Below are 24,262 nucleotides of genomic sequence, written 5' to 3' on the forward strand. Positions count from 1 at the left end.
CCTTCTCCCTCTCTCTCCAGACCTCTCCAATCTAGTTTGCCTTCTCTTTATTTTTTTTTTGTATGAACCCATGATGTATCTTTGTGGTTCTTCTCCTGTTTGTTATATGTGTCTCAGATATGTATGGAAGTGCCCAAGGGGAAGAACCAAGGGGAAGAAAGATAAATTAAAGGAAAAAAACCTGAGATTCCTTTAAATATCCCATCACTCAGTTTCACTTACAACTTGCCAGAGGAGCAGCCAAAATCAGCAATGAGAAGGCTAACCCAGTTAACAAAGGGGGCAAGCTGTCTGGGGGGAATTACACCAGAGTTTCATCCACTCCTCTCTGTCTATCTGTCCTCCTCTCTCCTATGCTTTGTCACTACACTGTTTCATCTGCCTTATAAGTAGGCTGATCTATCATTAAGCTCAAAAAATGAGGAAACTGACCCAGATGAGAGCAATCTTCTTAATAACAAAGGGAGGGGATGTAGGAGGGAGGAGGAGATGAATGTTTCTTTTTCCATCTGTTCTTAGTCCAACTGTGCTCCCCCCAAACTGCCTCAGCCTCTCCTTACAGACACATGCAACAGAAAGATTTGTTATCACTTAGAAATGGGAAGGGCCAAAAGGAGGGGAAAGGTTGTGACATAACAACTCTGTTCAGCTCCCCCACTTTAACGGCATTCAAAGTGAGGTCAAATTCTAGGTGATAAATTAGGAACTTTGCTCAGAAATCTAAAAGCCTGTTTGAGGTCTGAAGAAGTTTCATTTATCTTGATCCTTCCTCCCTACCTTTCTTTTAACCCCCAGCAATCTTTTGATTCAGGATATTGGACACTCCATGAAAAAGTCTCAATGTTGATATTTTAGGGCAAGAAAGACTGAATGAAAGAAAAGAGGAAAAATGTATCTCCCATCCTTTTTTTTAAGAGATGGAATATTATCAGTCAAACCTCACACATTTATTAAACACTTATTATATGCCAGGAATTGTGCCAAGTGCTAGGGATACATGTACAAAGAATGAAACAATTCCTACTTATAAGAAGTTTACATAGTAACAGAAGAGACAATGAGTACAGACATAAATACAGAGAGATTAAATATAAAAAGAATAAATACTGGGGGATAAATAAAAGGTAGTTAGGCCAAATCAGCTTTATTTGTTTAATAATGAACTGAAACAGCTATACTCATCCAAAGAACTCTGGGAGATGATTATGAACCACTACATAGAATTTCCAATCCCTCTATTTTTGTCCTCCTGCATTTTTGATTTCCTTCACAGGCTAATTGTACACTATTTCAAAGTCCAATTCTTTTTGTACAGCAAAAAACCGGTTTGGACATATATACACATATTGTATTTAATTTATACTTTAACATATTTAACATGTATTGGTCAACCTCCCATCTGGGGGAAGGGGTGGGGGGAAGGAGGGAAAAAGTTGGAACAAAAAGTTTTGCAAATGTCAATGCTGAAAAATTACCCATGCATATATCTTGTAAATAAGAAGCTATAATTTTAAAAATAGTTGAATTTTTAAAAATAAAAGGTAGTTAGAGAGAAAATACATTAGTAGTTGGTGGGGCTCAGAAAAGACTTCATGTAGAAGGTAATAGCTGAGGTGGACTGAAGGAAGAGAGGAATTCTATGGGATGGAAATAAGGAGAGAATACATTCTAGTCACAGGGTCAGCCAGTGCAAACACATAGAATGAGAGGTGGAATACCACAGGATCTGGAGGATTGGGAATGGAGGGACCTTAGAGATTAATCTTCATTTTACAGATGAGGAAACTGAGGCTAGGGAAGTTAATGATATTGCCCATGGCCATATAGGTAATAACCACACTGGTAATGAACATTAGAGATTAACTCCAGGTTCTTAGACCCCAGAGCCAGGCCCCTTTTGTGTGTGACGGACAAAGAAAAAGCCAGTCTGACTGGATCTTCAGGTATAGGAAAAGGAATGATGCATAATGAAGTTGGAAAGATAGGTAGGGGCTAAATTATGAATAGCTTTAAAAGCTAAGCAGAAGTGTTTATATTTTGTGCTAGAGACTATAGGAAGGCACTGGATTTTGAGTAGGAAGTGACATGGCCAAAACGCTGTTTGTTTTTCATTTTTCAAGACCAATGGCATCCCGGGGTGATGTCTTCAGTCACATACATGAATTGTGTCTACGTGAGGCAGAATAATACAAAGTTATCAGCCTTACTCTCTTTGAGAATTTTCAAAATTTTTTGGCAAGACAGAAGTCAAAATGACTTGTAATGGCCCAGGATGCAGTGGATGATCTTGGTGTCTTCGATGTCTGAACAAGCTCTAAGACCTCCATGGCACCTGCTTTGTCTGCCTTGATCACCATTGGAACAAATCATTCATACTCACCCATTCTACCAGAGGTTTTTTGTACTTGAGATAGACATCCCCCTAACTCATTAATGGATTTGAGGCTCTTCTGTTATCTTCAACATGATTTTTGACAAACTGATTTAGCACTATGTGGCCACTACAAGTGCTACAGCTTCTTGGAACCACAGGTGAGAGTGGAGGACTGGGTAGATACCAAAAATGGATGAGCATCCTGAAAAGGGCTCAATAAGCTCTCCCACAAGAGATGCTTATCCTTCCTGGATACCTCATAAACCCCATGGCCAAACTACACTTAAGAAAAATCACTTTGGTAGTTGTGAAGAAGATGAAATGAAGCAGGACAGACTTGAAGCAGGGAGACCAATTGAAAACAATACTCTAGGATAAATGATGAAAGTCTAAACTCAGTTGGTAGCTGTATAAACAGATTAGGTTCAGATTCAAAAGATTCTGCAGATATACTATCAGATTCATTTGATGTATTGCTACTTTTTTTTTTTTTTTTTTGCATTGCTTTTGTTCCTTTCTTTGTAATTCTTTACCACAAAGTATGATTTTTTGGAGAATAAAGGGGACATGAATATATTTGGAAATGAAGGTGTTGTCACAGGAAAAGAACAATAAAAACAAGTTCAAGTATAAATTTGTGAAGAAAGGTCAAGATGTGATGCTATCAGCAAAAGATGAGTCTAAAGATCTAAGTACTATATGTATATGTCATATGAAAGATAAGATATCATTAATTCTAAGTTATCTTTCATCATGTGAAAAATTCTTGCTCCATACTCTGTCCTCCTCAAGTCTTTTAAGATCTCTTTATGGAAGATGATTCAATACAAACAAATATAGTGGAAGTCTTATTATCAAGTGTTTCTGTGGTGTATTTAGATAAATCACTTACCAACTATGCAAAAGGGTGTGGTGAATTAGTGTAGTTCATTAGGCCATAAGCAGCCTGTATGTGGAATGTTATTGGAGTCTTTTGATATATGGCCCATTATATCAGGCTCCCACTGTGTTTGAGTTCAGCATTTTTGCCCTTCTGTTTCCTTCGTAACTCTAATCCAGTGCTTTGCTCTTTGAATGAAAGGGGCCAAATATTCTCATTATTCAGAGGTCAAATATGTACTAACCTCATGCAAGAGAGAATTTTTCCATCCACCTCCCATAACAAGAATAAAGAGCCTACCCAAAATCAAAACTGCAGCTCTGAAAGCAAACTTGGCCACTGCTATGAAGCTTAAGTTACATTTACAAAAGGACTTTATGGACAAATCCCCAGACTAAGAATTGCTAAATGACTGAAGAATCAGTATGTGAAAACATAATCTTCCAGAGAAAACAACATGGTTAGGAACAGAAGTGCCATTCTCACTAACTTCATGAAAGACAAGTCCTTATTGCTTCATGATTGACCAGAATACAGCATGTATGACATGATAAGGGAAAAAAAATCTTATTTTATCTTTGCTTCATCTATATTTCAAAAAGGATTCTGCATCTATATTGTTCAAAAAGGATTAATTTTAAGAAGCAAGGTGGTTAAAAACAAAGTCACCTTGAACTAGGAACTCAGTAAATGAATGAGATACTGCTGAGTGTGCATAGAGTTTTATACTGCCTATTCCTCAGCAAATAGCAACTTAAAGCTACTCAGAATTAGAGGAAGAAGGGGCAATTATTAAAACTAGTTCTGTGGGAAGACCAAAAAATTTGCCTTAAAGAATTTGAGAGCTGATTGAGACTTTAATGTTAACACCTACTAGCAAAGAAAAGATCTTAAAGAAGTAATTATCGTTTATAATCTAGAGAATAGCTATTCAAGGTTGAAACAAACATGTGAAAAGGGCCTGTGGCAGTCTAGAAAAAGAAGAAAGATAAATAAGTCATTAATTAGGGGAGAAAAAAATGGAGCTGATAACAAAAGTTATCAGTACATTAACATGCATACTTGGGAGGGTTTTTTTTTGGGGGGGGAATAGTTTTGATCTAAGTAGAGCATCTCATGGTTTATATTTAGAAAATGAAATTAACTGACATGTCTTGAGAAGAATAATATGGGAAACGTGACTAGACTAGCCCAAAAATACACCAAGGAGGTCTATGATAAAAGTGACACAATATTGAGTACATCGATGGATTGAATCTTAAGGTATCAGAAAGAAGAGATTAGGATTACTACCCAAAAAGAGATAGCTTAAAGAACATCAATTACTTCTGACCCACATACCTACTTTTCCATTTACAAAAATTTTTATGATAATAATCTACAAATGCATCCTTATGAGCTCATTATAAAGGGCATGCAGATTTTCCTACATGATAATCTACAAAAGAACATATCTTTACCACCACATAATTTGCTAAAAGATATAGAGAATACAAAATTGTTTATTATTTGTTAACTATTTTTTAAAAAATCATTTGATTTGGCAGAGCAAAACCCACCCTAAAGTGAGAATTTGTAAATTTGTAAAAGGAAAAGTTTGAGTATTTGTACTAATAAGAATAACTTAGTTATTCACAAATCTTCAAAAAATATTGTTGTTACTGTAACCAATGATCTCTTGATTATTGCTAGATCAAAGGGTAATGTTCTATTCCAATAATGTAGCTGACACATATTCCAAAATTGGGCCAGATTATTTGAAACATACAATAACGAAGATAACTTTGGTCAAAATCATTCTGAACATTCTTATCAAGTGAAGCACAAAACAGAAATGTATTCTTTGCCAAAGGTGTCCTCCTCTGCTGTCACAGAAGATAAAGCTCAGCATTCAAGTGGAAGAAGGATTCCCTAGAGCTAATGATGTCCTGCAGGTTAATGGATGATACTTTACTGATGGCATCAAGCCTTGGGAACATTGCATACCCTCCTAAATGAAAGTCATAATCACTCAAAAGAGTTTTTGTCTTTCTCTACAAGAAAATATAAGTGTATGAAGAATTATCTATTATCCTAATATATTTTTTTAATTATTATGCTTTATAAAAAAAATTTAATCTCCACACTATCTACCTCCCTTCTTCCTCACTCTGCATAGAAAGCCACAATTTCATTCACACAATACAAATGTGTATATTTACATATACATATATGTAAAATCATATTGTGTATATATGTTTCTATGTAAAATACGGCTGTATACGACATGTTTATACTTGCAAAACCATATTATATATACTTCTATTTATTCAGTTCATTTTCTGGAGGTGGATAGCATCTTTCTTCATAGGTCCCTTGTAGCAGATTTGAGTATTTATAATACTAAGAATAACTTATTTGCAGATGTTCAAGAAATATTATTGCTACTATACACAGTGATATCTTGGTTATTGCGAGGTCAAAGGATATACATAGTTTTATAATTTTTTGGACGTAGTTCAAGATTGCTTTCCAAAATGATCCAATCAATTCACAATTCCACCTTAGTCTCTCAATTTTTACACATCCTCTATTATTATCTTAAGTGTTATCTTACTATGATAACAGATTTTATTTAGGAAGTTCTGTAATGTTCTGTGACTCATATCATTCTCATTGTTTCATTCTTTAAAAGAGAGAAAGTCAAGAGTCAGTCAAGAAGCATTGAGTTGAGTGTTTACTGTGTGCCAGGAATTGTTCTAAGTTTTGGGAATACAAATAAAAGCAAAAACATAATCCCTACACTCAAGGAGCTTATTTTAGACTAAGGGAGATAACATGTAAACAACTATGTACATGAAAGAGATATACTGCTAAACTAAGAGGTATTCACAGAGGGAAGATTCTAAAGGAGAGAGGGAGAGGATCAAGAGAGGTCTCCTGCAGAAGTGGGATTTGGCTAGAAAGGAGCCAAATAAGCTAGGAGACTGGAGATGAAGAAGGAGAGCATTCTAGAAATGGGGGACAGCTAATAGAAAAGATGAAGAGTTAGACAATTGAGAAAAACAGCAAGTCTTATTGTCTTAAGGGTTATTATCTTATTAGGGGTAATTAAAATGTATATATACATATTTGCATAGGCATATGTGTTTATGTATACGTATGTTTATATTTGTATACATATACATAAATGTATAGTATGTTATTTAGGAAGCTAAAATTTGTGTGTGTGTGTGTGTGTGTGTGTGTGTGTGTGTGTGAGAGAGAGAGAGAGAGAGAGAGAGACAGAGACAGAGAGAGAGAGAAAGAGAGAGAGAGAGAGAGAGAGAGAGAGAGAGAGAGAGAGAGAGAGAGAGAGAGAGAGAGAGAGAGAGAAAGAGAGAGAGAGAGAGAGAGACTTGATTTAATTAGCTCAATATCATTCTCAATCAGAAGTGGCTAGAAAATTTCACCATTAGAAAGGAATTGTTTTTCAGTTTGAATTGTGTATTGGACATCTCTTTATGACAATGTCAAATACCTTCTTTCCTAGAATATGTCACCCTATTCTATGAGTAAAGATGCTAATAATCAAAAGTAAACATGAAGTTTGTCTCTTTTGTTGCATCATATAATTTAATGAACATGGGAAAGACTTAGTTGGAGAACTGCATTTTATCTTATCTTCATTTTAGTAAGGCAAATGCTATTTTACAACCAAAAAAACATGAGAATAGTAGAATCTTGCTTTCTTGTGTCTTTCAATCAATTATGTGAAGATGTGGTCTCTTGTAGAATATAATTTTCAAAAAATTTGTCTTGTCCCTAATCATCTTTCCTTGAGGATGTTCTCATTATGTGTATAGATAACTTTCATGAACATACTGTAGATGTGTTGGTAGCTACTGGAATACTCTCAATCCCCTTTATATGTAGTAATACCATCTGTGACTTTCCAATGATTTGAATCTTTTTCCTCTTACAAATATAATGAAATTCAATTTCTCACTACCTTCAAAAGTCCCACCTCCAGCTTAGGCCACTTCTGTATATCTATACTTGATCTGGTCCAGGCTTTTTTTCTGTCTTTTATTTTCCTATATCATTTCCTTCCTTTGTGCAGCACATAGGGTGCCATACAGTCCAAATGTTGTGGCACTCATAAAAAATTAATCCATAGTCGCTTATAAAATAAAATAATAGTTTGTTACAGAAATATTGACTTCTTTCATTATAAATTCACCAATATAAATCTTTGCCTCTTGGTGCCTTTCTATCTTGTCCAATTTTTACAAATCTCCTATATAGAATGCATATATATACACTGAAGGGTTTTGTCTTCTATGCAGTGATCCTTTGGGAATCATCTATGCTTTCCCCTACACCTTTCCAAAGAAAAATAGGGATAGTGGGAATAGCCATTGTCTAATCTCCCTAGAAATGTGTTGGACTGAAATTATTACAATTTATCCACCTACTTTGTAGAGATAGACCTTATGATCTAAAAAAAGTACTCAGTTATTATTGAGGCTCCCTATCACATTCTTCTTACTTAGGAGGAAAATACATCTTCACACCCTACCCTGAAAAGTCATTTTCAGAATGTTTGAAAAAGAAGGAACTAGAGAAGAAGGAAGTTGAAGTTATCTCTCTCCATAACAAAGTTCTACTCTTATCAACTATCCCATCATTGCCAATCTTTCAGAAATCTCCATTTATTGACTAAGATTAATTTCACCTTTTGTCTTAATAATAGCCTGCCATTGTCCTTTCCTCAAAATAATCACAGATGAGAAGGCTCCTTTGATTGTATTCCTTTCTATCTGCTCTGGCAAATTGCCCCTATATTTCCCTTTACCTAATCACCATATTTTCTGTTGGGTTTTTACCTACCAATTATGAAGTTATCCAAATCTCCATCCAAGTCTCTTCCCACTCTATTGGATTTTTACCTATTGATTATAAAGTTATCCAAGTCTCCATAAAAGAAGAACTTAGTTCAAATCTGACCTCAGACACTTACTAGTTGTATGACTCTGGGCAAGTCACTTAACTTTGTTTACCTCAGTTTCCTCATCTGAAAAATGGGCTGGGGAAGGAAACGGCAAATCATTCCAGTATCTTTGCCAAGAAAATCCCAAAGGAGTCGTGTCATATAATAATCATGTTGTACATGATTGAAATGACTAAATATATTTGTTGATATGTGTATATCTATTTATAAAGAAATGTGTGTGTGTGTGTGTGTGTGTGTGTGTGTGTGTGTGTGTGTGTGTGTGTATAAGCCTTGGGTGTACTTTTGCCTGATAGAATGAAATTGTTTTAACTTTGTCTTCCACAAACATGATAGCATCTATCTATATAAACAAACAGAATCTATCAAGGGTAGCAAGCCATTAATAAATCAACAAGTATTTATTAATCATTTATTATGTGCTAGGCACTGTGTTAAGTGCTACAAATACAAATTCAAAGAATAAAATATTTCCTACTCATAAGGAGTTTTCCAAGAAAGACAAGTGTGCATAAAATAAATAAAAAGAAAAATAATACAAAGTGGTCAAATACAAGGTAGTTAAAGAGGGAGGCCACTAGTAGTGAGTCAAGGGATCAGGAAAAAGTTGGTGCTGAAGATGGTTCTTGAAGGTAGTTATTCAGTGCAAAGCCAGAAGATAAAGTTCCATGTGTGAGAAACAGAGAGTAGGCCAGTTAGCTGGATTCCAGAGTGTAGGAGGGGGAGTTATGTCCAAAAAGGCTACAAAGATAATATAAAAAATTCACTAAAGTGAAGAAATAACAAACACAGAAAGGACTAGATGATCCTAAAGGGCAAAACATCAATATATTTTTATTGAATTTAATACTATACTGCAGTCATAGTGAATTCAAAGGAATTGAAGAAATTTGAAGTCCACTTATAAGATAAAATAGGGAACAATCACTAGATATATATAATTCTAGCTATGCCATTTATTATTATCTATATCATTGCAGGCAATACATAATCTTCCTAGACTTCTCCACAATAAGGAAGTTTGACTAGCTGGCCTATAAGACTCCTTGTAGCTTTAAAGAAGTGATCATAAGGCATAATCCTATTACTTTAAAAAAATAATGTGATATAGGGAATACATAGGAATAAGGAGAAAATAGGACAAACACAACAAGATTATCTACTTCTGGGTTTTTTGGAAGAAAGTTGTCAGAGAAGGATCAGGTGAAAAGGACCAGGGCCAAATAAGGAAGAAAAGGAAATAGGGTTCAAAGGTGTCAAGACCATCATGCCCATGAAGCCCACAAAATTCCTTACTGTGGCCAGAATCAGATTAAAATGTCATTGGGAAATGCTTTCAAAATAAATAAAAAGATTATATAAATATGTAATGTTAATTTATGACTTTCTAAGTTTATATGTGACCATTTTTAATTGAGTTTAACATCTCTGGAGGTTATTTGGAGGAGTTTTGATTAGCAAACTGATCAAAGATTGAATTTGGGGAAGATAAATTTGGCAGAAATTTAGAAAAAGTTGAAGGAGATTGATCTTTAGATGTTGGTGCATTGATATTGGTGCAAATTCTTGCTGTCCATTCTTGAGGAGGACCAATGACACCAGAAGGGTGATGTCCTGACTAGCAAGTGAAGTGGATTTAAGTGAAGGAAGACTGTGCAAACTCACCATTCTCATTCTCTCCTTCAGAATCATCAGAATCTGACAAGAGATCAGACATGGCCCCAGATATAGGGGAAGACTTTTACCTTTTTTAAGCTAAGGTCTTTTCCAGGCTTCAATTCTGTCCTAGACAACATCCATTCATTAATTAAAAGCTAAGTAACAATAGAGTAGTCCAAATATCACTTAATCATTGAAAGAATGGGACTGAAGACAATTAAAGAGGCTTTATAAGAAAAGAGGATTTATGAGGATAGAATTTGAAGGTGTAGACTTATGGAAGAAAAGAGAGTTGGTAAAAATGAAAAAGAAAGAGGATAATTTAGGCTATAAATTTTTAGGGTTAAAAAATTGGTGAATTGGTGAATGGATTGGTGAATAAGGTAAACTGAAGAAGCAGAGAGAGCATGTTGGTACAAGGCTGAAGGGATTTGTGACTGTGGAGTTGAGACAAAGGAAAGGAATTTGAAAGAAGTTGTAATCATCTTATTAAGAGGTGATAATTGGTTATAAACAAAATTTAACCAGGTGCTTAGAACTAAGGTGTAAACACCCACAAGAAGTGTGTACAATATAAGTATTTCTGTCTCAACTCTGACTCTTATCCAGGGGTGTACTGAAGCCAGCTGGAACCAGCTTCTAAGGATCTATTGTTACATTTTCAATGTAAACATTTACACTTTGGAAATCAGTAAACTACAAATCGGGACTTGATTTATTGTTTTGTTGATTGTCTAGATTTAAGAAAATGATAGAAAAAATGTTAATAATGTAACTTAAATATGTCGTGCATACATCTTCCCTTGTTTTCCCTACATATAGGAGAGATGATTGCTAAACATTTATTTATTTGATAATATTAAATGTTATCAAACATTTTCTAAATGTAGGCTTATCACCTTCTAGGAGAAGAATAAATCAATTGATAAACATTTATTAAATATATACCATATGCCAGACCTTGTGCTAAGCTTTGGGTGAAGGGACTCTCAAGATGCTCACTCTACTCTCTAGACTATAATAGAGAATAAAACATTCTAAAAAGAGAAGACTTTAGGAGAAGATGGGGAGAGAGAGAAGGTGAGGTGGAATAAATGAAGCAACTTTTACAGGATGATAGTGAACGGAACAATGTCCTATTACTTTAAAAAATGGTGTGATATAGGGAATACAATAGGAATGTTACAGAGGAAAATGGAATGGAATTAGATTGAACAATTCATCTTTTAAAAAAGGATTTAAGGTTCTTCCCTCCAGGAGCGGCTACTAATCCTTCAACGTATGATACAGCAGAGTCACAAAAGTTTTTAAGTGAGAGCTCACCCAGTAAGAGGCAGAGAAGAAAGGAAGAGTAATAATAGATGGTGATTCCCTGCTCAAGGATACCGAGTTGAGTCAGCCGTTTATCAACCTGATGACAACAATAGAGAAGCATGTTGTCTTGCTTGGGCACATAACCAAGAAATAATGCAGAAACTCCCAAGACTTATCAAAATGGATGACAACCAACTATTTACAGTGATTCAGATGGGTACAAATGGTATTTCCATAAGAAAACTAAACAAAAAAATTGCAAGCTGTTATGAAGTCTTTAGCAAGAAACTGAAGACTGTGGGGGCATAAACTATATTTTCTTCACCCTTGCAACAATAAATTCATAAGAGCCAAAATTAAGATGAGTCAATAGAAAAACTCAGTTTCAAATGTCTATGCAAAGAGCCAAAGTCTAAGGAGATACAGAGACAGAGATTTAGAGAAGGAAGGGGGGTAGGAGTAAAGGATTGAATAGGGAGGGCTTAGTTGGACTAAATTCATGACTAGAATCTGTGATAGAAGATCTGATTTTCTTTTTTCTTTTTTTGAAGGCACCCTCATTTTTTATTATTTTTATTATAGATTTTTATATACAAAACATATGCGTGGGTAATTTTTCAACATTGACCCTTGCAAAAACTTCTGTTTCAACTTTTCCCCTCTTTCCTCCCATCCCCTCCCCCAGATGGCAGGTAGTCCCATATATGTTAAATATGTTTAAATATATGTTAAATACAATATATGTATACATATTTATACAGTTATCTTGCTACACAAGAAAAATTGGATTTAGAAAGAAGGTAAAAGAAATCTGGGAAGAAAAACAAAAATGTAAGCAAACAGTAACAGAGTGTAAATGCTATGTTGTGGTCCACACTCATTTCCTAGTGATCTTTCCCTGGGTGTATCTGGTTCTGTTCATTACTGATCAATTGGAACTGATTTGGATCCTCCCATTGTTGAAGAGAGTCACATCCATCAGAATTGATCCTCATATAATATTGTTGTTGAAGTATATAATGATCTGGTTCTGCTCATTTCATTCAGCATCAGTTGATGTAAGTCTCTCCAGGCCTCTCTGTATTCATCCTTCTGGTCATTTCTTACAGAACAATAATATTCCATAACATTCATATACCACAATTTACCCAACCATTCTCCAATTAATGGGCATCCATTCAATTTGCAGTTTCTAACTACTACAAAAAAGGCTGCCACAAACATTTTGCATATACAGGTCCCTTTCTCTTCTTTAATAGAAGATCTGATTTTCACCAATAGGGAGAAGTTTGTTGCTGGGATAAAAGTGATGGGAATCTTGAGGAAAAGGGATCATTTTATTCTAGAGTTTATGACAGAGGAGAAGAAATCAGTTATGGTCTGACATTCACATTAGATTTTGGAGAAGTAGATTTCAAAAGATTTAGAGGAAAAAAAAATTCTAGGATTCTATGGAGTAAAATGTTTTAGGGAAAGTCAGACCTAGAAGGAGTGGAGATATTTAAGAATTTAATTCAAAGACACAAAAGGAATGAATTCCAATAAGGAAGAAAAATGAAATTTATCTGAAAGGCTAATGTGGATGCAAAAGGAATTCAACTGACAACTTAAATATAATATCTATCTAGATATATTTATATCTAGATAGCTAGTTAGCTACCTACAGAAGATTTTCAATGATCTGGTTCCAAGCTACATTTTCATGTGTATCTATTGCTTCCCATTGAATATATTCCAGAAAACCTGGATTCCTCTTTGCCTCTATTCTTTTCTTGCCCTTTTCTGTTCTTTCTTGTACCATCTCCATTCCTGGAATGGACTCTCTAGTATCTCATTTTGTTGCAGTTGCTCATTTTCCCCAATGCTTTACTCAAATACTACCCTCACAAAAATACTTATAGCAGCTCTTTCCTCAAGGCAAAGAATTGGAAATTGAGGGATGCCCATCAATTGGGGAATGGCTGAACAAATTTTGGTATGTTATTATGATGGAATACTATGGTGCTGTAAGAAATGACAAGCAAGATGTTTTTAGAAAAACCTGGAGACTTACATGAGCTGTTGCAAAATGAAATGTGCAGTGTACAAAATAACAGCAATAATGTAAAAATGATCAGTTATGAATGACTTAGCTATTTTCAGCAATATAAAGATCCAAGACTACTCTGAAGGGCTTATGATGAAAACTGCTATCCATAACCAGAGAAAGAAGTGGTTGTATCTGAATAAAGATTGAAACATAAATGTTTTTTACTTTATTTTTTTGAATTTTTTTGGGGGGAGGAGTCACTTTTCTTTTATATCAAATACTACCCTTTTAAAACCCTTCTTTTCACAATATTCACCCTGTCTTTCTTCAGGTAAAATTGACATCAGTTCTCAAATTTTTCACAACACTTTCCATGTCCAATACATTTGGAGCTCCTTGAGTCCAGAGGCTGTTTTTGCTTTTCTTTGTATCCTAGCACTTAGCATTGTGCTCTCCATATAGTATTTGTTTTAATAAATTTTTATTGGCTGATTTAACTTATCCTTTGTGTTCTCTTAATCTTCCTTGTTATAGTTACTATGTGTTTGTCTTTTTTCAACATTAGACAGTAAATACTTTATTTATAGAAAGACTTATTCTTCTATTTATCTTTGTATCTCCCTTTAATACATTTACATAATGTGCTATTTCTGATACACAACATTCTGTCTCCCACCTCCGTGACTGCGTAGTTCATCCTCCATACCTGGGATACCCTCTCTCTTCACTTCTGATTTTTAGAACTCTTAGTTCCCTTTAAGGTTCATTGTAAATGATACCTCCTCCCAGAGGCTTTTCCTAAGCTGTTATTGACCCATTTCCAAAAATCACTTTGTCTTTCTTTTGTATGTAACTTTAATTTAGCTATATGTGAATATGTTTTATCCCATCTCTACCTTTCAGCAAAAGGATGATTTTTTAATTTGTTGTTTATTGTTATTATTGTTTATTTATTGTTATTTTTAAAGGGTCATCTATGTGGCATAGTGGATGGAGTGGCAGACTTGGAGTCAGGAAGAGTCATCTTCATGAGTTTAAATCTGGCCTCAGATACTTTGTAGTTGTGTGACCTTAGGCACTAGTCACTTAACTCTGTTTGCCTCAGTTTCCTCATCTAGAAAAGCAAATGGCAAATCACTCCAGTATTTTTGCCAAAAAACAAATCCCCAAAGGAATCACAAAGAGTCAGATGTAACAAAACAATAGCTAAATAATTTTTATATTTGTTTCTCTAATGTCTAGATGCCTGAGCATCCAGTAGGCTTAGAATAAATGTATTTTGATTGGTTGATTTTTTCTTTGAATCAGATTGAATTATATGCACATTAGTTTCTATAGCAATATCATTCACATTTTATAAGTGAGAAAACTGAATTTTATAGAGCTTAAGTGACTTAACAGCAATAATATAGCTAATAATTATTAGAACTGAGACTTCAATATAGGCCTTTGGTCTTTCCACTATGTCATAATACATACCTAGATTTACCCAAAATGTACCCAACTCTATAAGAATGGGGCTTAGTAAGGTAGAGCATCAAAATCTTTCATGTTTTAGCTAATTATTTTCACTTCCTTTTTTTTCAACTTCTTTTTCACCAAATCACCAAACATGAAATAGCAATCAGTAAATCAGCAAGTATTTATTAAGCATCCATTGTGTGCCAGGTATAGTGATATTTCTGCTAGTAGAAATGGTGACATTAATGTCATCCAAAGTTGGCAGGGATGGGTCAGCAAGATGGCGAAGAGGATAGAGTACCAGCTCTAGAATGAGAAGGATCTGAATTCAAATCCAACCTCAGACACTTAACACTTTCTAGCTGTGTGACTCTGGACAAGTCACTTAATCCAAATTGAAAACAATTGGGGGATTGAAAACTTCACAAAAACAAACTTTAAAAAGTTGGCAGGGAAAATGCCAAGCACTTAGGTTGTAAGTTCAAAAATGAAACTCATTTGCTTGCATTTTCTCAGGGATCTCATATTGTATTGGGGGAGATAATATTACATATTTGATTAGTCTAGGGAACTTCCAGATAGAGAAATCTTATCTACCAATGTGGATGGATATCTACTCTGCAATGATTTTAGGGAATTACTTGGTACAATAAGAAGTTAATGACTTTTCCAGGGTGACAGCCAGTATGTACCAAAGACAAGGCTTAAATCCTGATAGGGATGTGTTGGCACCAACTCTAACCAGCTATGAATTGATTGTTAAATTTTCAATGTGAGTATTTATATTTTGGAAATCAACAAATTAAAAATCAGGACTTGATGTCTTGATTTTTTATTTTTTAGAATTAAGAAAATGATATAGAATATGTTAATAATGCAAATTAAAGTCAAAACTATGTCCTATCTATATTTTTCTTCTAGAAAACAAGATGTTAAATATTTACCAGCATACTTATGAATCCAGGTCTTCCTACTCGAGGCCAGATTTCTACCCATTAGAGTTCTCAACTTAATATATACATATCCTTGGTAAGTGTAAGAATTTTGTCAAGAGTTTATGGGAAATTATACATTATTATTTATTTTGCCCTATTGAAACTTGCAAAATAGTAACATTAGTGGGAGGAAGTGATGGATGGGACAGATAAACAAACATTTAACTATTTTATTAATAATTCAGTTGTTTTTCAGTCATGTTTGACTCTTCTGAAACCCATTTGGTTTTTTTTGTTTGTTTGTTTGGAGTTTTTTGGCAAAGATATTTTGGCATAGGGTAGTCTGCCATTTCCTTCTTCAGCTCATTTTACAAACAAGAAAATTGAGGTAAACAGTTAAATAATTTGCCTAAGGTCACATAACTAATAAGTATCTGAAGTTAGATTTCAACTCAGGGAGATGAGTCTTCCTGACTCTAGAGCTGGTAGTTATTCACTGTGTCACTTAGTCACCCTTATCCTTATCTTGCTAAAATCTTATTGTAAACCCAAAAAAGTTTTACTTATAAAAATTAATCTAAATTTTTTTTTTTGTTTGTTTGTTTAATATTGATTGGGGAAGGTTTGTACCAAAAGTTAAGGAGTACTACAGCTGGAAAATGTTGGAAGCCCTGCCCAACACCCTGTTATCTCTCTATTTAACATAAAAACAAGGTGATTCATTTGTTATGGGTGGAGGGAAGGAGAAGCAGAGGAGAGATGACAATCTAGGAAGATCATAAAAAATCTTATGAAGATGAAGTTAAGCTTTGAGGAGATTCAGAGATTCTAAGAGTCAGAAATAAGTAACTTGCCTAAAATCATTCAGAGAGAAAGGTAGCTGAAATTCAAACCCAGGTCTCTCAGTGCAGATCCAGTGTTCTTAATCATTAAATGGGCGCAGCCTCAGTCAAACTGAGACTTGTTGGAGATCTTAGCTTAAAAATACCAAGGTCTCCCATTGCATCCAGGGCCATCTCCAATCATCTTGATCTATGCCATTCGATCCACATTGCTTTGGAGGGGAAAGTGAGGTGGATGATTTTGCACAGTCCTCCATAGCTTAAATACAATTCACTTGCATGGGATGTCATCACCTCCCTGATATCATGATCTTCTTCAAAAACACAAAAGACAAACAACAACCATTACACCAACTTATATCTAGAATACTTTCTCTCTGCTACTCAGTATAGCAAATATAAACTACATTAGAATGAATAATCCAAAATGGACAGCGTGGCTAAAAGCGTGGATCAATGATCCTTTTTCCCCTATAGACAAAACCTATTAAAAAAAATAGTGTCTTACATTTGAATCGAGATGAAGCCACTTTAATGTTGGGAATTTTCATCAACTCTTACCTTTTTCTCTTTATAGTTTGAAATAGAAAGCAAAGCACTATTAAAAACAAAAACAAACAAACAAAATAAAAACCCTCCAGGTCTGTTCATTCTAGAGTCTGGCTTAAATTGCCCTGACCTCTCTCTGGATAACAAATTTCTCTGATGGAGTAACAACTGAAGAAAACATTGTCTTGCCTTCCCTACCACTTAGGTCCCTGAAGAAGCTTAGAAAGGAGGCAATTAGTTCTCCTTAACTGATCAGTTTTTGAAAACACACACTTTCCAGATCAAAGGTTCCCTTCATTTTGTGGTTCTTAGTCATACATCATTTCTTCATGGAATTAATTGGTGAGAGAAGCCACAGGGGCAATATAGCAACTTAGTCATGAATAGAGGCTGGGTGCTACAATAATGCTTTATATTTATGTAGCACCTAGCACCAAAAAGCTTAAAGTGTTTAGTACTCATTAATCTTTCAGAATCCCTGTGTGGTAACTGGGAGAATTAGCTTTGATTGACTCTCTGTTTATAGTTACAGGAACCAAACAGAGGAAAGATCTGAGAGGACAAGTTAATAATAGACTAGACTTAGGATATAAAGCAAGTTGAGTAGGAGAGAAGCAAGAGATAACTGTTTGATTTAGAAGCTATGATTTCATTAGTACAGGAACTCTCCATCAATTCCAAATGGCAAGTCCTTCATAGCTTAGCCTTATAGAATGAGTGACAGCAAGCGGAATTAGAATCCGTATCTTCCTGACATCAAATCTCTTTTTCCAAGAGACCTTACTGCTTCCTCTACAAATTTTCTCATTTAAAATCTTTCAACTGATTCCACTGAGTCATATGAATTGCCTATATGGATTATTGTGATTATTCTTGCTAAGGCTGGATAAATACTTTAGTAAGACTCATTCCTGAGCCAGGAGGACAGAGACTTCAACATTCCTGTCTGTTTAATCATTGTTATTATTATTCCTTTTTAGTCATTTAAAGGAATTTTCAAGCCACTGTTTTTCACTTGTCAGTAGAATAGATTACCACAACCTCATGACTTCAAGCCAGATAAGGGAATTTCTCTCACAATCTCCATGTTGAGAAATGTTTTATTTTGGAATGTCTAAGCCCACAAAGAAAAATTTTTCTTTCAAAAAGTCATACCCAGTTGGAAGTAATGAGTTATAGCTATAGGAGAGCCATAACTGGGAGAGGGAACTTCAAAATATGGTCAAGGGTGCAAAAATGTAGGAATTTAGAATGTAGTAATTGTACTTGTTCCTTCAGCAGGTATGAATGAATAACTGAGCTTAGCACCTACTTAGCAAGAATAATTAGTTTAAGTAGGAAGTTACTAGATGTCTCCGTTCCCTCCCACAGGCCTCTCCGGGCCCCAACTTACTCCCTTTCTGGGTAGGGAACTTCTGATGATCTGGGATTTCCATTCACGGTTTCCTTATGTGTTGGGTTATCTTCCCACTCTCACAGCTGGATTTACATTAAAATTTTTTATTTTACATATTTTATCCCCCTAAAGAAAAATGAGCTTTTTGAGGACATAGATTCATTTTTTTTTCTTTTGTATCCCAAGGCCTGCCACATGGAAAGTACTTAATTTTTGCTGTTGATTGAAGATACATTCCTCTTGTGATATCCTGGGCACCAGAAACACTAGTTATATCTCTGATCTATATTTTATTTTGCAATATATATTTCATCAATCTTCCATTCAGTCTAATGAACATTTTGGAAAACTAATGAAGCCTTTAAAAAAAAATCTCAAATACAGCATCAATAATGACTATTAGGAGTCAAAATACTATCTTGCCAAATTTGGTAAACATATAAATAAAAAAGGGTTATATAAAAAATGCTTAATTTATTTAACTCCTCAGTATATTGACTTAGGGGAGAGCAGATGGATAAAAATAAAACAAAATTATATGTGGGCTGGTAAGTTCTCCACTATTTTCTTCAAAGTTACTTTATTGTTTGCAGAGAGTTGATTACCAACCCCTTGCCTCCTACCCTCGTTCCACAATAGGAGTAAAATTATTAACCAGAGAAAGAATCAGCACAGCAGAAAACATTGCAGCAGAAAAGGCAACTGATTAAGTGTTAAAGGATTATATTCCTTCAAAGGAATGCAGGCTCTGCCACTTCCTATCTGTGTGATTTTTAGTAAATCATTCTTTCTCTCTCAGCCTCAGTTTCCTCATATGTAAAATTAAGGGGAGAGGGAGAGATGTTGGACTAGATTGATGGTCTCTAAAGGGGATGTTCAACAATTCCAAAGGATTAGTGATACAGTATGCTACCTAGTTCTGAGTAGTTATGGACTCAGGGCACAAAGTATTTTTGGACATGGTCATTGAAGGAATTTCTTTTGTTTGATTATGTATATTTGTTATTAAGGAGTTTCTTTCTTTTCAGTAGGGTGTGGGTGTAATTGAAAATATATATATTTGTATTTATTGAAAAATTAAATTAAATTTGAAAAAAAAAAAACAACAAAGAGGATATGAAAGATGATCAGTACACAAAATTCAACCAAAAAAGACCACTGAGGAGAGTAGCATAGTTACTCAGCCAGCTTAAAGACACTGCTTGCTTCTGTTATATTCCTCTCTATCTTTGTTCAGTGTGGTTTACATTGGATAGTCTACTACATGATAGACAGATAGGTGGGCAAATAGATATCTTCCATCTAATTCTCCCTCTTTTTCTTCTCCCTATAATACTTGGACATTGTATGTTTCCTAGTCCAAGTTCTTTACACTTGAGTCCCTTAATATTTTCTCCTTTGCTATTTATTCCCTACCTCCAGGGGAAAAAAAAGGAAGTTTTTTACTAAGCCTGGTGGGCTGGAAGCTCAAATACTCAAGGACAGAACTCTCTTTGGCTTGAAACCCTACTCCTAAGACTGAATCTTCCACCCTTCCCCTTCAACCTCCATCACATAAGATGGTTTGGAAACAAATGAAGCCTATCCACCATGAGGAAATCAAGATATCTATCAACATATCCTACGATCTTTCATACTACAGCCCCCTTCTCATTTGAAATAGCTACCCTTCATATTTGGGATTTAAAACCTAGGGGCCATCCCCCTTTATCCCCACATTAGGGAAAATAGAAATTACCAGCCAAATTTAAACAAAATTTTTTTTTGCATAATTGGTGAATGGAGTGAAAATTCATATCATCATTTAGTAAGCACAGCAAATAATGCATTTTTTCACTTGACTCCACATGTCTTTGGCATATTTTTCCCCCATATATCTTGTAAAAAATCATTTTCAGCCAACTCAAACTTTTAAATACAATATTGAAATGAAGTGAATTCGAACCTTATATTAGAGCAATATAAATGTTTTTTAAGCTTTTTATTTTTCAAAACATATGCATGGATAATTCTTCAACATTAGTTCTTGCAAAACCTTGTGTTCCAATTTCCCCCTTCCCCCACCCCCGTCCCCTAGATGGCAAGTAGTCCAATATATGTTAAACATGGTAGAAATTCTCAAATGGGAAGGGGGTTGTAGTATGGAAGATGTATGCATAAATCCAATATGCATACATATTTACACAATTATCTTGCTGTACAAGAAAAATCCAATAAAACCAGAAAAAAATGAGAAAGAAAATAAAATGCAAGCAAACAACAGCAAAAAGAGTAAAAATGCTATGTTGTGAACTACACTCAGTTCCTACAGTCCTCTCTCTGGGTATAGATGGCTCTCTTCACCACTAAATAATTGGAACTGGTCTGAATCATCTCATTGTTGAAGAGAGCCATGTCCATCATATAATAATCTTCTTCTTGCCATGTACAATGATCTCCTGGTTCTAGAGCAATATACTATTATTATAGTTATATAGTATATGTATTATGTAACTATAACAAAATTTTTATTATTCAATTTTATTTTTTCACTTCTAAATTCTCTTCCTCCCTCACCCATTGAAAAGGCAAGAAATAGAAAACATATAACAAATATAAAGTCATATATAACGTTTCCATATTTGTACTATTCTGAAAAACAAAACAAAAAAGAATAAGGTAATATTTTTAAAATAAAGAAGCATATTGAATAACCTTATTCTTAACAAAATTATACAACTGTTATGAGACCAAATAAAGGTTGTTTATTACTAATAAGACAAAATAATTTGAGTAGTAAATTGAGAAGGCATGCAAATATTTTGTCAATTTTCTCCTGCAATTCATTTAACTTTTAAAAAAAGAATTTGGATGCTCTGCCATTTGATGGATATATGTTTAGTATTAATATGTCTTCATCAAAACATATTTCCATATTAGATATATTAACAAAGAAAGCACAAAGGAAAACAAGAAAAACAAAGTTTTAAAAGGATGCTATCTGCATTTAGCCATCCATTTTCTCTCTGCAGTTGCATAGCATTTTTCATCATCAGTCCTTTGAAATTGTCTTGGATCATTGTCTGGATCAGGATCAGGGTAACTAAGTCTTTCACAGATGATGATCCTAACAATATTGCTGTATCCAAAGGGAGAAAAGGAAAAGGAAAATGATTTATTTGTGCAAAAAACTCTTTTTGTAGTAAAGAATTAGAAAAAGATACCATCAACTAAGGACTGACTGAACAAGTTGTGAACATATGATTGTGACAGAATAATATTCTGCTATAAGAAATGATGAACAGGATGGGCTCAGAAAAACCTGGAGACTTATGTAAACTGATGCAAAATGAAATGAACAGAACAAGAAGAATATTTTGTAAAAATGATTGTCAAAACAGTCTTTTCCAAATTTTCCCCTCCCTCCCTCTACTTCCTCCTCTAGATGACAGGCAATCCCATACATATTAAGTGTGTTACAGTATAACCTAGATACAATATATGTGTGTAAATCCAATTTTCTTGTTGCACATTAAGTTTAGATTCCGAAGGTATAAGTAACCTAGTTAAAAAGACAGTAGTGTAAACAGTTTACATTCAATTCCCAGTGTTCCTTCTCTGGGTGTAGTTATTTCTGTCCATCATTGATCAACTGGAAGTGAATTGGCTCTTCTTTATGTTGAAGATATCCACTTGCATCAGAATACATCTTCATACAGTATTGTTGTTGAAGTATATGGTGATCTCCTGGTTCTGCTCATTTCACTCAGCATCAATTCATTCAAGTCTCTCCAAACCTCTCTGTATTCACCCTGCTGGTCATTTCTTACAGAACAATAATATTCCATAATCTTCATATACCATAATTTATCCAACTATTCTCCAATTGATGGACATCCATTCATTTTCCAGTTTCTAGCCACTACAAAAAGAGCTGCCACAAACATTTTGGCACATATAGGTCCCTTTCCCTTCTTTAGTATTTCTTTGGGATATAGGCCCAGTAGTAGCACTGCTGGATCAAAGTGTATGCACAATTTGATAACATTTTGGGCATGGTTCCAAACTGCTCTCCAGAATGGCCGGATTCTTTCACAACTCCATCAACAATGTATCAGTGTCCCAGTTTTCCCACATTCCCTCCAACATTCATCATTATCTTTTCCTATCATTTTAGCCAATCTGACAGGTATGTAGTGGTATCTCAGAGTTGTTTTAATTTGCATTTCTCTGATCAGTAGTGATTTGGAACTCTTTCATATGAGTGGATATAGTTTCAATTTCATCATCTGAAAATTGTCTTCATATCCTTTGACCATTTATCAATTGGAGAATGGTTTAATTTCTTATAAATTAGAGTCAGTTCTCTATTTATTTTGGAAATGAGGCCTTCATCAGAACCTTTAATTGTAAAAATATTTTTCCCAACTTGTTACTTCCCTTCTAATCTTGTTTGCATTAGTTTTGTTTGTGCAGAAACTTTTTAATTTGATGTAATCAAAATCTTCAATTTTGTGATCAATAATGATCTCTAGTTCTCCTCTGGTCATAAATTCCTTCCTCCTCCACAGGTCTGAGAGGTAGACTATCCTCTGTTCCTCTAATCTATTTATGATCTCATTCTTTATGCCTAAATCATGGACCCATTTTGATCTTATCTTGTATATCCCAAAACTAATGTAGAATTTGGAACACAGTAGGCACTTTTAAAATGTTGTTGATTGTTAGATCATATTTACTCAAATAGGTTCAAAATGTAAAGTGTATCTCATGAATAGGATATGGGAAAGAAGCTAATATGAGCCATATAATATTCATAAGCTAGAATTTTAAATTTTTGGTTTTTTTATTTTAAAATAATTCTTAAAATCACATTAAAATAAAATTTTATTAATATATTTTATGTTTTGCTTTACCTATAATTCCCTACATTCTAATCTCCTCTACTTAGATAACCATATCCTGAATGCCTCCAAAAAATTTAAAAAAGAAGGAAGAAAAGTTCAGGAAATCAGTGCTAAATGGAGCCACCTGACATTTTTCTGACTGTTAAATTTTCATTGTCAACATTTACATTTCAGAAATACTCAAAGGCTACAAATCAGTCATTGATGTATTATTTTATTCATTCTTTAGACTTAAGAAAGCTTTGGAGAAGATGGTGGTATTACAGATTAAATTTAAATGTGTTCAGCATGGTTTTGGAGTTTGGGGTTTTTAGGGTTTTTTTTTTTTAGAGAACTGGTTGTCAAACATTTACTAGGATACCCCTGAGCAAAACTATATAATATATTGAAAAAGTCTGCCATTATATGCTCTGTGGCTGTAACCTTCTATCTCTACAAAGAAGGATGGAGAAATGCCTTCTCATGTTTCTCCTTTGGTGCCAAGTTTTTTCATGATAATTTTGAAGCATGCAGTTTTGATTGTTTTTGTTTCTGTTGTTTTTTCCACTGATACTGTTATAATCATTGTATATATTGTTTTCCTGTTTCTGAGACACTGTGCCAGACATTGAGGATACAATTCTTGATTATCACAAACTTACAGTCTCTGGGAATGATTCTCAAATAGGATAGGATGAAGACTGGACCTGAGATTTCATTGTTGTGTGGAGCTCCTCAATACAGTTCTAGAGAAGGTGCTATAACACAGAAATTAAGTGACTTGTCCAGGATCACGCGCATAGCCAGTATGGGCCAGAAGGCCTTAAACCCCAAGTCTTCCTGGTTTTGAGGCCACTATTCCATCCTGGATGCCAGGCTGCTGCCCAGGGGCTAAAGGACATAAATTTTCTGGTACAAGGACTTGGTTATGTTTGGTTTTTTAAAATTACATTTTATGCTCCCCACAATTACATGTAATTATTATT

At 34.4% G+C, this 24,262-nt stretch overlaps 1 long non-coding RNA gene across 4 annotated transcripts in view; it reads right to left on the minus strand.

Moving 5' to 3' along the window:
• The window catches only part of LOC141539512 (uncharacterized), a 249,422-nt gene that overhangs the window by 64,998 nt on the left and 160,162 nt on the right, over positions 1 to 24,262 (minus strand). The window lies entirely within an intron of this gene.

The sequence above is a fragment of the Sminthopsis crassicaudata genome, chromosome 4, assembly GCF_048593235.1.
Source record: "Sminthopsis crassicaudata isolate SCR6 chromosome 4, ASM4859323v1, whole genome shotgun sequence".
Classification (NCBI taxonomy): domain Eukaryota; kingdom Metazoa; phylum Chordata; class Mammalia; order Dasyuromorphia; family Dasyuridae; genus Sminthopsis; species Sminthopsis crassicaudata.